The sequence below is a fragment of the Eleutherodactylus coqui genome, chromosome 6 (assembly GCF_035609145.1).
Source record: "Eleutherodactylus coqui strain aEleCoq1 chromosome 6, aEleCoq1.hap1, whole genome shotgun sequence".
In the NCBI taxonomy this organism is placed as follows: Eukaryota; Metazoa; Chordata; class Amphibia; order Anura; family Eleutherodactylidae; genus Eleutherodactylus; species Eleutherodactylus coqui.
The window spans coordinates 97,887,759-97,905,766 of NC_089842.1; the positions used below are offsets into that span (position 1 = coordinate 97,887,759).

General features: G+C 45.1%; 1 protein-coding gene across 4 annotated transcripts in view; it reads right to left on the reverse strand.

The window, feature by feature from the left end:
* KCNJ5 (potassium inwardly rectifying channel subfamily J member 5) overlaps positions 1 to 18,008 on the reverse strand; it is a 116,436-nt gene that overhangs the window by 26,440 nt on the left and 71,988 nt on the right. Inside the window, exon 1 of one of the 4 annotated variants that reach the window (XM_066607248.1) lies at positions 16,244 to 16,293. The exons of the other annotated variants lie outside the window; for them this stretch is intronic. The gene's annotated coding sequence lies outside the window, so the exon portion shown is untranslated. Of the gene's footprint in view, positions 1 to 16,243; positions 16,294 to 18,008 lie in introns of those variants that run through there. 4 annotated transcript variants of the gene reach the window in all.

Genomic DNA, 18,008 nt, shown 5'->3' on the forward strand with positions numbered 1-18,008 from the left:
TCCAGGATGACACCCAGGAATTTCTTCCTGGTTTCTGGCTCCATGTTGGATTTTGACTCGTTAACAATCCAGCCAAGCTCCTTAAATAATTGCAATGTGGACTCCAAGTGTGATCTCAGAGCAGACGGGGAATCTGCCACCAACAGGAAGTCGTCTAAGTAGGGGATGATCATGACACCCTGATTTCGTAAGAAGGCCACCATTTCCATCACGACCTTGGAAAAAATTCGCAGAGCCGAGGAGATTCCAAATGGTAGGCAGACGAACTGGAAGTGGCGGATTTCCCCCTCCACCCTCAGCGCAAACCTCAGAAATTTTTGTGAGTTGGCGTAAATAGGGATATGAAAATAGGCATCCTTAAGGTCTATTGTAGCCATTACGTTATCCCTGGCAATTAAAGGAGTTGCAGTTCTAATGGTTTCCATTTTGAATCTCCTATATTCAATGAATTTATTCAGTTGTTTTAAATTGATAATGGTGCGGTGGGAGCCGTCTGGTTTGGGAACCAGAAAGAGGGGGGAATAGAAACCTTTTCCCTGTTCCTTCTTAGGGACTGGGATAATTGCGCCGAGACCCTGCAGGTTCCGTACGCCCTCCAACAGAGCCTGTTCTAGGCCTGGAGACTGGGTTGGGGTTATCATAAACCTGTCCGGGGGGCGGGATAGTAGCTCGATCCTGTACCCCTCCGCCACTAGGTGCAGTACCCACTCATTAGTTGTAATACTACGCCAGCTATTGGCACAGCGAGTCAGTCTACCCCCTACCGGGCCCGAAAGTATGGGCTGAGGGACAAAAGTTAAAGTCTTACCCCTTCCGCCCTTTGGATAAGACCATCTTCCGGTCTTTCCCTTCCCGGCGTACGTAGACGAGGGATGAGGGGTGAAGGGTCTCTTGGGTGGTCTGGTGGCAGGCAGTCTGTGACTCTTGTCAGCTGCTTTCTCCAGCAGACGATCCAGGTCTGGTCCGAATATACGCCCGCCCCGGAACGGTAGGGTACATAGCCTATTTTTGGACGCTGCGTCCCCTGACCACTCTTTCACCCACACTGCCCTTCTGGCGGTGTTCGATAGGGCTGCCATGCGGGCTCCGAGGCGGACTGTTTCCATCGAAGCATCTGCCAGGAACCCTGTTGCCATTCGCAGCAGAGGGATGCCGCTTGCGAACTCCTCCCTAGGGGCTTTTTGGTCGACTAGGGCTGCGAATTGGTCCAACCAGATTGCCATGGAACGAGCCACGGAAGTGGCCGCGATGTTAGCTTTCATGATGAGACCGGAAGTAGACCAGGCTTTACGCATGGATGTGTCCACCTTATGGTCCAACGGGTCCTTTAAGTGGGACGTATCCTCAAAAGGGCAATCCGGACTTTCTGGATACCATGGCAATTGCAGTATCGACTTTAGGTATCTCGTCCAAAAAGGACACTTCATCTCCCGGAAATAACAGGCGTTCTTTAAATTCCCTGGGGATTAGCGGAGCCTGATCCACGCTCTCCCACTCATTTAGAATCAGCTGCTTGAGTGTGGCGTTTACGGGGAATGAAGATTTTTGTTGCGGGAGTAACCCCGCGAACATATCCTCCTGGACTGTGCGGGGTTGCTGCACATCTTCCTCCACCTGCATGGTCCTGCGTACTGCTTTTAGCAGTTGATCCATGTCCGCGGTAGAGAAAAGATATTTCTTGTCCTCCTGCGTCACTTCCCCGTCAAAATCCACATTTTCCGCTATGTCGGAGTCAGACTCAGACACCGCCGGAACCGACCTGCGTGTAACCCCGGAAGGCCCAGGTTGGAGGTCTGAGAGGGAGGACTGCACTTCTTCTCGGACAACTGACCGAATTTCGGCCATAAGGGAAGTTTTTTCCTCCTGCATAATTTTTGCGGAGCAGGTAGCGCATAACGTTTTGGTGCAGGAGTCGTCAAGTTTGGTTAGACATACTGGACATTTTTTACTCCTGCGTCTAGCCTCCCTCGGTTTTTGAGTATCCCTGTCCTGTAAGACAAGGGAAACTCTGTTAGTCGGGAAGTGTATGTAGTGCAGGTGTAGGTTGGTCCACTGGACCACTTACAGTTAGGAGGGTCTCTGGGTCCTCTCTGGTCGACATCTTGCGCCTTGCAGGAACGCTTCCTGTGCTTAGGATCGTTCCTTAGCGTGGAGAAACACCACCAGCTGATGCAGGGGTAGCAGATTTTTGAATTTGGCGCCGGCCGCGCCAGGCCACGCCCCCTTTGCGGAGCGTCTGACGTCACCGCGCTGTATCCGAAGCCACGCCCCCTGGAGCGCTCCTGTCGGCCCTGGACCCAGAGATGGCGGCCGCCGCCGTAATGACGGCCGCAGTGGTGCCGGCAGCCCGTACTTGGACCCCGGCCCACCGGAGATGGCGGCCGCCGCCCGAAATGACGGCCGCAGTGGTGCCGGCAACCCGTACTTGGGCCCCGGCCCACGCAGTCCCCGGAAAGCTCCCAGATGGGGTCCTTCCCACTGGGTTTGCCGGGGCTGCCCGAAAGATCCACGCCGCCGCTTCGCCGGTAAGTCCTCCTCCGGCATGGGACAGCGTTGCTGGAGTTCTGCCGTTGCTGTCCTGAAGGGACAGGAAAAACACTGGTGTTTGGTGGAGGGGAGGTGCTTTTTATATTCTGCCTCTTCCTGTCCCTTCAGGTCAGCAGGTGAGCAACCTCCAGCGTATGCTGTCATGATGTCATGGGGAAAAAAGGATTAAAAAATTAATGTTTTATATATTAAATACAGAATAATGTACTTTTTAAAAGCCGTTCGCAGAAAAGCTTTAGGGAGCTTTCACACAGTATTGTGGAATATGCCGTCCCTGAATTCTGCACTAAAATCTGCAGAATTCTGCCAGTTTCAACTCCATACGTTTGCAGAATATTCAGCCCCAAAATCTGCACTGCTATGTGGTTGTAGAATATTCCATCCACTGTGTAAGGTCCCCAAGAGTACCATCACACACGCTATATTTGCTGAGGGCTTTCCGCAGCGGAAAATTGACAGCAAATACATAGTTAATCCACAGTGGCCAAATCTATACCCAAATGGTGCAGATTTTGCCACAAGCTACAACCTTTTCATTAAAAATGTTGAAATTCACTTTCAAAATCTGCAGTATAAACAGACATGCCGCAGATTTAGAATCCATATCAAAATGCTAATGGCCACTTGTCAGTCATTGTGTGTGTGATGCGAGTTACACGCAGAGCCCGACAGCACCTGTGATGTCAGTTACCAAATATTTTAGCTCTGCCCCTGATCACATTGTGGTGACGTCATCACAGGTCCTTCATTCTTGTGCACCAAATGAGGGATTATGAGCGGACTACATCCCCCACATACTCCTGCGGCCTCAGTTATTATGGCTACAGCAGTACTTGTAGCTGGTTGTGAGACAGCTGTACACCTGTCTGGAGACTCCAATAAACGACACCTCACAAATTTACACATACATAGCTTGTGTGCTGACAGGACCTGTAATAATGTCACCATCATGTGAACAGTCACATGGTCTCTGAGCTGAATGAGGGCTTATGGGCGGACTATATTCCTCATAAATCCCCGTAGCCTCAGTTGCTATGGATACAGTAGTACTCAGTCTGGCAGTTTGTAGCTGCACACCTGTGTGGAGACTCCAATAAGGGACACCTCACTAATGTCCACATACATAGCTGGCAGTGCATACGGACCAACATTAAAGCATAGTCCTTAACCACTATCTTTACATCTCCTGAATGTGATATCATGTCATCTTAAGTGCTAATGCCGCCAGCCTTCATCTAATCGTGAACCATTGTCCTGTGTCGAAACAAACCGTTGCTGTTGTGCAAACACGTCACTACAGAGGGTAAAATGAAAAAAAAAAAAAAAGAAAAAAAAGAGGGGTTTGGTGCCATGTTAGCCAGTAGAGCAAAGTATGATTCTTCTCAGCAAGAGAAATCAAGTAATCTTGTAGACATAATACCTTTTAATGACTAACAAAAATAGATGGGGTTACAGCAAGCTTTCGGGTCTTCTATCAACCCTTCATCAGGCTTAAAGGGGTTGTCTCGCGAAAGCAAGTGGGGTTCAGCACTTCTGTATGGCCATATTAATGCACTTTGTAATATACATCGTGCATTAAATATCAGCCATACAGAAGTTATTCACTTATCTTCCCTGCGCTGGCGTCCCCGTCTCCATGGCTCCGTCTAACTTCAGCGTCTAATCGCCCGATTAGACGCGCTTGCGCAGAAGGGTCTTCTGCCTTCGGCTCGGTTCGGCAGCAGCGGCATTCTGGCTCCGCCCCTTCTACGCATCGCGTAGCTCCGCCCCATGATGTGTGCCGATTCCAGCCTCCTGATTGGCTGGAATCGGCACACGTGACAGGGCGGAGCTACACGATGACGCATAGAAGGGGGCGGAGCCAGAACGCCGCTGCTGCCGAACCGAGACGAAGGCAGAAGACCCTTCTGCGCAAGCGCGTCTAATCGGGCGATTAGACGCTGAAGTTAGATGGAGCCATGGAGACGGGGACGCCAGCGCAGGGAAGGTAAGCGAATAACTTCTGTATGGCTCATATTTAATGCACGATGTATATTACAAAGTGCATTAATATGGCCATACAGAAGTGCTGAACCCCACTTGCTTTCGCGAGACAACCCCTTTAATAAAACCACAGATGGTTCAACGCCACCATGAAGCTAATGCAGCTTACATGACACAGCGACGACAAACCAGGATTTCACCTGAGCCACCAGCTCAAGTTTGTAAATCTCGTGCAGCTGATATGTAAAAGCTACGAGCGAACATGTCTCCTCAGCGAGCTGCTGAAGTTCATAAATCACATGCAGCTCATATGCAAAAGCAACGTAGCGGAGCTGCGTGTGTACGACGTGCATGTAGCAGAGCTGTGTAGCACATTGCACCACTAGAAACACTGGTGCTATAATTTCCTAATACTTACTAGTGCATTTCAAATAGACTGCAGATTCTACCCTGACTTTTTCTGCTTAACGTGCATGACATTTTTCAAATCTCATCCACATACCTAGCACTGTAAATGCGGCGGAGCTTTCACAGAAAATTCCACAGCGAATACGGCCTGTGTAAAGGCACCCAAAAACTCCTGAATACAAGGGCAGACTATTGTCAGTATACAACCTAATGCATAGTAATCTCCTTATAATGATAGGTGAAGGATTGAAGTCACAGAATGACAGCTTCATTGTGCTCTTGATAGGCCTAGACGATCAGTGCAATAACAAATGGAAAAAATGACGCATATATAAACAAGCATGGTGCCAGCAGCACAATCCAGGGCACTTTAGTGGTGAGTCAACATTTACAGTCACCTGGAACCAGAATCCATGGATCCAATTTCTTCTAGGAAATGCAAAAATGAAGGAGAGTATAGAATAAATATTCTCCATTCTTATTGTGCCTTTCTACTGAACAGGGTAGTGTACTATGCAATTCTATACCACATAAAAGGTGTACCAATAAATGCTGGCCCAGCAATGGACAAAAGGTTCACGTTTGGTCTTGACTGAGCAAATAGATCTAGTTATTTGGAATATACACCGGGGCCCATTCAGAAGCTCCAAACTTGATGTGAACATAACCTAAACACTGATATGTTCTGTCTTCCCCAACTCCAACCATTAGATGGCCACTTTAAAATGCAGGTAATTTACATGAAGAACACAGAATGAGTCAGTGTTTTGGTCCCATAGTTGCACATGGTGCACAGAATCCCTGCACCATGTGGTACAATGGCAACAGCAGCTAGCTAGGAAGCAATGACACAGAAGGGGACAGTTCGAGGCATTCATGCGGAGGAACCAGGTCCTGTCAAAATGAGTGCTGGATGCCCAAGTTCTATACAGTTTCAGCAGAAGTCTCAGAACAGGTCATCCCTGATCTATAACCACTCACTAGGAGGCAGATATTTGGACACTTCAGACTCTCAACAGTTTTCTTCCTTGTATAAACGTAAGATAAAGTTGGGCATCATCCAATCCTTTTAGGTCTCAAAACACACAACGTACATAATAGACAGACATACATCTGCACATTGTGGGTACATTGTGGGTACTGATGAGCCATTAGTGGAATATTCCGTTCGTGTCAGAATCGGGCCGATTTCACAAAAGTCATTATGATTCGGGATGGCCAATTCAGATTTCCAAAGGGCGTCTGTGTCCACTAGCCTAAAGAGCAGCATTTTCATTGCAAGCAGATGTGTAAAGCTTGGATGGTTGGGATGGTATTTTTTTATATCCCTTTAGCTGGGGGATGTAGAGCTGACTACTGACCGACCTGGGACATGCTAGAATATGGAGTAGATGTCAAGGTCAGGGAAGGTAATGGAGATGGTGGTGGCTCAACTTTTGCTCTCCGTTCCCCATTCCTGCTTCTGAAGTCAGCAGCCCAATCGGCAATTTTGAAGGAGAGGTCTGAAACAGGTGTGCTACTGCCCCTATACAAAACTGCCTCTCTGTACACAGAGGCTGCTGCATGAACAGGGAGGGAGATGCAGCTACAGTGGTGGAAAAGGGAGCAGGATGAGGCCGACTTCAAGGTAGTGGGAGTTGGGAGTTCATGTGACTGTTCAAATACATTGTGCTGAGGAAGTTTGCATTCTTGCAGCAATTTAAAGGCTTATCACAGATCTTGCAGATGACCTTGCATCTATCATTACATGAGGTCTCAAAGAATGCCAAGGCTCCACTGTTCCTGTGGCAGACATAGCAGGGTGCTGGGACGCAACGTCCGACTTTTCCTCCTTCTGTGAGCTGCTATCATGACTCTCTCGGTCTGTCCATGTTGAATCAAGATCCTCATCTTCCACCTCCTCCTGAGTGGATTCTATATTACAATGAGCATCTGCAGTTGGCACCTCGGTTTCCACATCCTGAGTGCATATTGATTGTAGAGGGCTGACCAACTTTCTCTTCGGAGGAAAAAAAATGGTTGGCCATCAGTGCATTCAATGTCAGTCCTCCTCCTCTGGTTGTTTGGTCTGCCCTGTTGACACTCATGACACTGAATGATCAAACAGCTCTTCAGACTGATCAATATGGACTGCTTCAGAAGGTGCGGGGCATTCGGCATGGAGTGAAGTAGAATGGGGGGGCTCATGGTCAGTTGGTACAGACTGCTGTGTGGCTACAACTGGGAGGAAGAGGAAGTTGTGATCATTGATGCATGCAGAGTCATCCCTTCTATGACCTGCTTTGCGTGTTTTGGATGTAACACATCTAAGGAATGGCAATGTGCTTGCTTCACCTCCTGAAGAACAAGGAGCTGTTGCTTCAGTGGGAGGTACTTGAAGTGTCAACTTGGCCCATCCACTATCACCTCGACCACCATCACGAAGGGGTCAAGAAGAGAACCTGGTAACTACAGGCTGGTAAGTCTCACTTCAATAATTGGAAAAATATTCAAGGGCTTTCTGAGAGATGCCATCCTGGAATACCTCGACGAAAACAACTGTATAACTCCTCATCAGCATGGATTTATGAGGGGTCGATCATGTCAGACCAATTTGATCAGCTTCTACAATAAAGAAAGTTCTAGACTGGACCTGGGAGAGTCTATTGATCGCCTGTATCTGGATTTTTCTAAAGCATTTGACATCGTGCCGCATAATAGGCTGATATATAAAATTAGACAGCTCGGGTTAGGTGAAAACGTGTGTATCTGGGTAAAGAATTGGCTCAGAGATAGAAAGCAGAGGGTGGTAATAAATAGTTCATACTCAGCCACCGTTGCTAGCGGGGTCCCACAGGGTTCAGTATTAGGCCCCATTCTGTTCAATATATTTATCAATGACCCGATTAGAGGGACTGCACAGTAAAATATTGATATTTGCAGATGATAGGAACTTAATTACAAGGTAATTAATGCAACGGAGGACAAGGTACGGCTACAAATGGACCTAGATAAGTTGGGGGCTTGGGCAGAAAAATGGCAAATGAAGTTCAATATTGATAAATGTAAGGTTATGCACATGGGCAGGAGAAACGGATGTCACTAATATACACTAAATGGGGTACTGCTAGGGAAAAGTGATATGGAAAAAGACCTGGGGGTACTGGTGGATTGTAGACTAAACTGGAGTAATCAATGCCAGTCAATGGCTGCAAAAGCAAATAAAGTCTTGGGGTACATTAAAAGAGGTATAGGGGCGAAGGACGAGAACATTATCCTTCCATTATATAAGGCACTAGTCAGGCCCCACGTGGAATACTGCGTACAGTTCTGGTCACCGGTGCTCAGGAAAGATGTTGCGGTGCTTGAGGGGGTTCAAAGAAGGGCAACTAAATTAATAAATAGAATGGGAGGACTGGAATACCCAGAGAGGCTATCAAAATTGGGATTATTCACCCCGGAAAAAAAGACGGTTAAGGCCCCATGTTCACAGCAGTGTCACGCCAGCCGACACTTCCCATAACATTGCTATGGAAAGCGCCGGCACCTGTCCACGAGCGGAGAATTGCCCCGATTCTCCGCGGTCTGCTATCTATTAGATAGGGCTGACAGGTGGAGATTCGGCGGCGGCTCCTGCTCCCGGGTGGCGTCTCCCGTGGCAGAGCTTTGCCGTGGGATACTGCATAGCCCGTGGACAGCCGGCCTAAGGTGTGACCACATAACTATGTATGAATACATTAGGGGACAATACAAAGACCTGTCCTATGATCTGTTTATACCCAGGACTGTGATGGTAACAAAAGGGCATCCGCTAGGTCTAAAGGTTTCATCACCAGCATAGAAGGGTGTTCTTTACTGTAAGAGCAGTGAAACTGTGGAACTCTCTGCCTGAGGACGTGGTGATGGCAAAATCCATTAAGGAGTTTAAGAGGGAACTAGATGTCCTTCTCAAGCAGAAGGATATTACAAGATAGAGACATTAAATAACTGGCGGGGTTGTTGATCCGGGTCTTGGAGTCAGGCAGAAACTTTCAAAACGTTGATCCAGGGATTAATCTGACTGCCATTATGGAGTTGGGAAGGATTTTTTTCCCCCCACATGAGGTAAATCGTTGATCCAGAGGAAGGCAAAAAAACAAAAAAAAACAAACAATGAGGCAGAAACCAAAAGTTGGTGGAAACAGGCTGAACTAGATGGACATTGTCTCCCTTCAGCCTAACATACTATGTAACTATGTATCACTACTGACATATCCTCTACCCCTTGCTTTCTTCAGGTTTCTTTGAATGGCTTTGAATGACATTTGAGGCCACTGACATGCAATGCGTGTATTTGCTGTTTTGCAGCCAACTAAATAAACCGGAATAATATGTGTGAACAGGAAGTCACACGGTACAGCCTCTATATTTGTGCACTGTCCTTGTTTGGTGCAGAACAATTACATTCCCCAAATCCCTCTGCTAGTTGCATAAGATCTGAAAATAATTCATATTGGCTGGGCTTGTGACTTTGAACAACATCTAGAACCATAAGCAGAGAACTGCAATAATCCCCACGACAAAGTATAGTCTACCAGTCTGCTTTGCTGGTATATACTTTGACAGCAGCAGAAATACACCCGCTCCCAATGTACAGACCAGGATTCATATAGGCATATAAATGTGATGCAGCTTCTTTCTCCGCTCCCTCCAGTAGAATCTTAATTAAGTTCTCTGCTGGTATACAAGCTTTCATACAAAACAGCAATATACTAGTAATTATTAGGTAATTATAGTACCGGTGTTTCTGGTGGTGCAATGTGCCACACAGCTCTGCTGCATACACGTCACACATGCACAGCTCTGGCACATGGGCATGTGACAGACACACAGCTCTGCTACATGACAGGCACATGTCACAGACACAGCTCTGCTACAATTTTCACACCTGCAGTTTTCAGTGGATTCTTTTTTTCAGTAAAAGCTAAATCAAGTCAAATCAAAACAGAACAAGGAACCACTTCTACAGTTTCTTTCTTTCCCATGTATCCGCTCCTGTGTTTTGTCCACAAAATAACCTGCATGTGTGGTTTCATCCTGATGCCAAATAACCTTAGGTTTTGATACTTTTGGATGTTGTTTTCTTCTTTCATTTATTAACCTGGAACGATGTACAGTAAAGATAGCATGGTACATTGTTAGCCAGGAAAAAAAAAATCTACAAAATAAGACACCAATTAACCTAAATACAGAGCAATTATCAAAACTTGCATAACAAGACATCAATCTACACCTGCACATTTGCATATCAGCCTTGATTTATAGCATTTTTATGTCAAGACCTTCTCTACATTGTTTTGAGAGAGAGTTTTACTTTAACTTTCTATCCATTTTTTTAACATAAAAAATGCAATTATAAATAATTAGAAATCCCCCAGAGAAAGCATTGACATATTACAATTGATAATGAGTGCACTTCATAACTGAGCTTATCAGATCGTCGCAGTGGGTGGTTGGCAACACAGGTACCAGGATACAAAGCGAACAACACAGTTACAAAAATATATACAAAAAGGTTGTATTATAACTAATGAACTGCAAAGAAAGTAATGCTTATGCAGTTTTTAGCAACTGGTTGAGAAAATCCGTAAATTCTACGGAACGGTCACCAAAACCTTACTATCGCTATGAGGAATATTAACGGCTATTATATACGTTATATATTATAACAATTGTTACTTACAATATCAGCAATGCATACCAGAGATATAACAAATCGTATCAAAACAGCAACTGGTCAACTGATAATTACAGCTTGCCATACATAGGTCCGTAAGCAAGAACTGTCTGCAACCACCGAATTTGGAAATACTCAAAGCCAAGTTCCCCAGAGTCCCAGGTTCATTTACAATAAAGTAACAGCTCCTTTACTAGGTGTTCGAGGTAAGAACTTGCTGGTGTCCCACAGACTAGTGTCATTTGACTAGCAGGCCTTTGTAGTCCCTAACAATCCCTATAAGTTTGCACATGTTCTGTTTTTAATTGAGGCCAGTCTCCCTGACGATCCACTACTGTAGAACGGTTGTTGTCGGCTGTCCTCTTTGGCACAAAGCACTTGCGCCCAGTTTCACGCTTCCTGTGCCTAGCAGAAAGTTTCTTCCTGTAGCAGTCTCAGTCTACGGGAGAGAGCATATCATTGCATCGCAAAGAGTGTGTTACAGCAGGTCTTCCTTGTGCAGTTTCCCCTGCATCCCTTACTGCAGGTGATTGCGCTCAGCATCACTAGCTCCAGCAGCTCCTCTGCTGCTGCGTCTGCTGCTTTTTCTCCAGGCTCTGCACTACTGGAGAAAAAGCAGCAGACACAGCAGCAGAATAGATGAAAATTCCCAGAAAATTTGAAAAGGGCAAATGTTGTCCCCATCTTCAAAAAAAGGGAAGATGGTGGATCCAGAAAACTACAGGCCTGGGAGCCTGACCTCTATACTGGGAAAGATCTTTGAACAAATATTTAATCAGCATATATGCAAGTACTTGGATGAAAATGAAGTAATTCACCAGAGCCAGCATGGATTTGTAACAAACAAGTCATGCCAGACTAATCTAATTTTCTTCTATGACAGATTCACTGATTGGTTTGATCAGAGAAATGCAGTAGATATAGTATATCTCGATTGTAGTAAAGCATTTGACCAAGTATCTCATACTATACTTATTGAAAAAATGACCAAATATGGGATTGACAAGGCAACTGTTAGGTGGATTCACAATGGGCTGAGTGATTGTACTCAAACAGTGGTCATAAATGGCTGCACATCCAAGTGGAAGAATGTATCAAGTGGGGAACCACAAGGCTCTGTCCTAGGCCCAGTGTTCAACATTTTTATAAATGATCTGGAGGAGGGAATTGAGGGGAAACTGATCAAATTTGCTGATGACACAAAGCTAGGAGGGATAGCTACCACTAGAGAAGAGAGAGGATTCAAAAAGATCTAGAAAAGCTTGAACAGTGGGCAGCGACTAACAGAATGGTATTTAACAAGGAGAAATGCAAAGTCCTACATGTAGGCAAAAAAGAAAAAAGCACATACAGAACGGGAGCAATTGGGCTAAGCATCAGCACATGTGAAAAAGACTTAGGTATACTAATAGATCACAAACTGAACATGAGCCAATAGTGTGATGTAGCAGCAAAAAAGGCAAATACAATTCTGGGATGAATTAAGAGAAACATAGACTATAGATCATGTGAGGTAATTATCCCCTCTACTGTTCCTTAGTCAGACCTTATCTGGAGTACTGTGTCAAGTTCTGGGCACCCCACTTTAAAAAAAAAAAAAAAAATCTGGAGTAAGTTCAGAAAAGAGTTACCAAGATGGTGAGTGGTCTGCAAATCATGTCCTATGAGGAACGGTTAAAGGATCTGGGAATGTTTAGCTTGCAACAAAGAAGGCTGAGCGGAGACTTAATAGCGGTCTACAAATATCTGAAGGGCTGTCACATTGTAGAGGGACCAGCCCTATTCTCATTTGCACAAGAAAGACTAGAAGCCATAGGATGAAACTGAAAGGGAGGAAACACAAATAAGATATTAGAAAAAAAACTTTCTGACAGTAAGGGTGATCAATGAATGGAACAGGTTACCACAGGAGGTGGCGAGTTCTCCTTCAATGGAGTGTTCAAACAAAGGCTGGACAAATCTGTCTGGGATGATTTAGTGATCCTACACTGAGCAGGATCTATGATTCTACTTTCTCTCTCGCTATGGTGTGGTGCATCAATCTCTGTGATATCACAGAAGCCTTTCTTTTCGCTCTATACTTCAGCCCCTGAGGGCTGTCCTCTAGTTCTACAGTCCATCACACAAACAGATTCAGCTTGCATTACTGCCTCCTCTCTCAGCTTCCTGGACTCCACTCCAGCTTCCTACCCAAGTCACATGTCAGCCCTCATCCAATAGCTGGCACAACACTTAGTATAACCTAACAAACATTGAACTGTCTGGCCAGAAGGTGGCAGTAGAGCCTCATTGAAGACTAGAGAAAGAGGGCATTTACAATAATTATAGAACCAAAATGCAAGGACAGAAAAAGGAACATTCTATCTGACAAGTAGGGTGCGCCTAGAAGGCATCCCCACTTACAAGATGACAGGTCCAACTTTATAGTAAAAAACATCATCTTCCTGTGTTTATTTCTTATCGGTTTCATCAGTTAGAGTTTGAAAACTAAAACCTTATGCACACAGCTAAATTATGGCCCAGTAAAAGCTCAAAGTTACAAAGAATCATAATGTGGCTTTAATAAGAATGTATGGGGCCCTACTGTACCGCTATGTGCCTCACATATCATGTTGTGGCATGCTCCATTAAGTATACTATGGAGGTATTTGTATTTGGTACCTAATTAGAGAGATATTATCATAGTACAGTACATCGCGTGCCATTACTCTGTACTACAGAACTGGAAGGGCTTTGTGGCCACAATACACAATGCTCTGCCATGTGCACAAGCCCAAACATGGAGAAGCCTTTTCTTATTTTTGTTGCATAGACACTAGAATGACATTCCAAATCCTCAGTCAAGTCCAATAGAATGCATGTGAATGAGGTTTTACAAAACTGCATTCATCATGAATGAAATGAGCGTGTCTTATGTGCCTGAAGTGCTGGGCTGTTTTTTTTTATTGCTTCTTTGTGGTGGAATTTGTTTGGGAAACCATTTAACCGTGCGGTATGTAATGTATTTCACAACCAAAGACACACAGTCCTTAATTCAGACTAGTCCTAATTCAGGCATTGTTACAAGAAATTATTTACTTCCCTATACCCGACAGGAAGAGGCCATCACTCATGGTGCAGCCTTCAGAAAAAGTGTCACTCCTGATTGCCTAGGGAAGGGCAAGTCTGGCTTCCATGGTTCCCAACCTTAAATCAGCGCAAAGTCTACTTACACAACATAAACAGCAGAAAACATGACAGGAGTACAAATCAGAGGTAGAAGGTAAGAAATAGTAACTCTTTAAAGAAAGGTTCATAATCTAGACAAGGATTTTGGAGGCACTGATGCTTTTACAAGCAGTAAACTTGGTAATTTTAGTAAATACATCTAGCAAAATAAAAAGAGAACTCCAGTATAACTACAGCAAGCTACAAAATTATAGTATTTCTCACTAGATCATCTAGTGCTTTTCGTAATGGCATGGTGTTTCGTTGGGTTCCTCTGTGGGTAGCCGTCACACCCACAGTTTACATCATGGATAAGAGACAGTGAGCCTGCACGGGAAGAAACTGTCCTGCTTGTTACAGCTACCTTCTCTGCAGTTTGAACCAATGATTAGATGGGGGTATGTTCCAGACTACTTTAGATTAGGCACTGTACCTAAACTATAGTCACAGAGCCATGTTAAAAACCTGCTGAGGAACAGGATCAGAGGAAAAAAATAAAATAGCAGGTAATCATCTCCTATAGGTACTGTCTTACATATGGAATCCGAGACAAGGGTAATATCAAACAACCGAATATTTCCCTAAATTTTGGGAGTGTCCATGTCCAACGTACTGCCTTAAAGTGAACCTGTCATGTTCATGCTGCTCGAAACATGGTTAGCACGAACCCATGACAGATTTGCCCATATGTATGTTTTATTCCGAAACGCTGCTGTATTTCAGAACAAAAACACTTAGAAGCTTGCCTCGGAGCTTAACTGTAACAGAGTTCTGAGTCAAAGAGGAGGCCACACTGGATTCTCACTGCTCACAGCATGAAGTTTGGCAGCTTTCTCTTTCTATACACAAGTAGAGAGAGGATTGGTCATTCTTGATGCTGCGGGTGGGATGGGGAGCCCAGCGTGGCTCATCTATTAGAGTCGAAAACTGAGCATTAAGTCCTATGCAGCAGCATTTCAGACACTGACGTAACTATAGGGGATGCAGGGGATGCGGTTGCACCCGGGCCCAGGAGCCTTACGGGGGCCCATAAGGCCTCTCTTCTCCATGTAGGGAGCCAAGTACTATGAATAAAGCATTATAGATGGGGCCCTGTTACAGGTTTTGCATTGGGGCCCCGGAGCTTCAAGTTCTGCCTCCGATTTCAGAATAAAACATACTTTGGCATCTCTGTGCCGGATTCATGCTGTCTGTGGTTTGGACAGCATGAACCTTCTGACAGGTTCTTCTTAGGATGGCTTCAGAAACACTCGCTCCTGCGCAACGTAATTGCACTGTGAAGGAGAGTTTTTTGTGCACATGCCTGCAAAAAATACTGTGCACATTTGTACTGACACCGCTCGTTGACATGGGCGGTGGAATCACCCTCAACCTGATTTAAATGGCTATTAAGCCAAATTTGGTGCAGTGTTTGTGGGTATGTGGAGCGTTTTGCACATGCCTGCACATCCTATGGAGACCTTTGGTATGCAAATGCATGCAACAATAGAGCAACAATAGAGCATGTCACTTTTTTTTCCACCTTGCGTGCAACAAAGAACGGTGTGAATGAACCCATTGAAAACAATGTGTTCTATTCTCTGCACAATGTGCGAGCTTATAAGCCCATCTGAAGCGACCTCCTTAAAGGGGTTTTGTTATAAAAAAAAAATTAAAAAAATTCTATACTCACCTATTTCTTCCCCGTCAGTCTCCTTACCACGTCTTCTCCTGGCTGAGCTTCTGCAGTGCCCTGGGTCACTAAACCGCATGCCGGGCCGGCTTGTTATAAAGCTGGCATTCCTCACATTCCTTCCGGCCGTCTCCGTGAAGGTCAGGTCCCTGTGCTGTAGCATTCACTGCCTAGGAAGGAATTCTAATCTATTGCGGAGACAGCTCAAATGAGCAGCCTCTGCAGTAGATCGAACTCCCCCTGCTGGCCTGTGACGTTACGTACATTGGCTGGCAGGAAGAAGACTGACGGCAATGTACGTAACCTCACAGGAAGGAGAGAAATCAGCCGAGAGTACAAATCAGAAGTAGAAGGTAAGAAATAGTAATCGTGGAGGTGATGTGACCCCCGGGCTGCAGGAGACAGGAGAAGATAAGAGAGGTGAAGATCTGGTAAGTAGACTGACGGGGGAGGAATAGGAAAATATAATTTTTTTTTAATGACAGAACCCCTTTAAGGTTTGTTTATTTTATACTAGTCTTCAAGCATTATTAATGTCTCTGCTTTGTCTAGATGAGTGCAAATGTATAAAAAGTTCAAAAAGAAAAGAGCTCTGAAAGTTAATGGCGTCTTTGAGGAAAGGACAAGTACATGACTCCAGCAAAGTCTAAAACATTGAATACAAAACAATGCATTGAAATGTGATACTATTAACGTGCCGATTTCAATTCCATAGCATATTTAAAGCTTACCTCAAGCCCGAAATAAAAGTGTGCTTGCACTCCTGACACCTCACGCTCAGTAACTGTGCATTCTTCAGGTACAGACAAGCGCAGCGACCACAGGGGGGCGTGAGGTATACAGACAGAGCAGACATGGGGATTTCCCACAAACCAGTACATATTTGCAGGTAAAACTGTTTCAGTGGTGCAGGAAATGTGTTTGTTCCCTAGGTGACAAACTACTAAACTATGCAATACTGACATCCTGTGTTGCCAATAAATGAAGATAAAGTCATTCAATTCTATGACATTTTGTTATAACATCCTTTATAAATATTAAAATCAATGTTTAATAACACCGTAAGATTTTTTTTCTCTTTTTACTGACTACTGTACACACATTGCAATATTTGTCGTAGTGTTGCAAAAAAAACAAACAAAAAAACTACAGACCAGGATGCAGAACGTTATCATTACTGACCAATTCCTTCCACGTATTTGCAGTCACTCAGTGGGTGACTACATTCCTGTGTACCAGGAAAGATACAATCTGCTACTAAAAAGCAGCAAGTAGACATTAAAACACTATGTTCCGCTATCAGGTGACTCTATATCACCCATTTATCACTGCTATTCTACAACTTAAATACAGTGCAGACCAGTTTATAGTTCTATCCCAGGGCAATAAATGTACTCAAGTCTTGTATCATTGAGTCTCACTTTCTGAAAGACCTTCTCCAAAGCTGGTTTGTTCTTCTGTGTGACAGACAGCACATTATGTTGTGTTGTAAAACAAATTTTGTATCTCATGAGTATGATTTAGTCCCAAAGAGCATAAATTTGTTAAAGGGGTTGTCCCGCGAAAGCAAGTGGGGTTATACACTTCTGTATGGCCATATTAATGCACTTTGTAATATACATCGTGCATTAATTATGAGCCATACAGAAGTTATTCACTTACCTGCTCCGTTGCTGGCGTCCCCGTCGCCATGGTGCCGTCTAATTTCAGCGTCTAATCGCCCGATTAGACGCACTTGCGCAGTCCGGTCTTCTGGCTGGTGAATGGGGCCGCTCGTGCCAGAGAGCTGGTCACCGTGTCATCGTAGCTCCGCGCCGTCACGTGTGCCGATTCCAGCCAATCAGGAGGCTGGAATCGGCAATGGAATGCAAGGAAGGAGAAGAAAATCCATGGTGCACCATGGGAGAAGACCTGCGTTCCACCGTGGGAGAAGACCAGCGGCGCCATCTTCACAAGAAGAAAAGAAGAAGCTGCAGAACGCTGATGCAGGTAAGCACAATGTGCTTTTTAAAAACTAATCCATGCTTTCTTTTTAACAGGGCAGAATGCGGGGGTAAGTGAAAAAAAAATGTTTTCACTTTCGCCGCGGGACAACCCCTTTAAGTGACATGGAAGGAATGAAAGTGAGATGTGCAGTTTGTGTAGAAACACCTTAAAGAAATGGGTAGTACTGTTGTATCTCATCTCCACCGGAAGTGATGGGTGGAGACAAGGGTTAGGCTGCTTGACAGCTGAGTGACGCCCCCAGTTCCTGATTGGCTGCAGGAGGTTCTCACTATAGCCCATGGGTTTCCAAGCGCTGCAGGAGATTCTCACTTTAGCCGATGGGTTTCCATGCAGCTGTGCTGGCTACTCCTCCTTCACCCCTCCGCCGCTGTGCCTTGTGAGCTTTCCACCCCGATCCTCCGGCCTCCTGCCCCTCGCGGCTCCCGTCAGTCACCCCACCACTCTTCCTTGTCCTGCAGTCCTCCAGTCTCCCTCACAGCTCCTGTCACT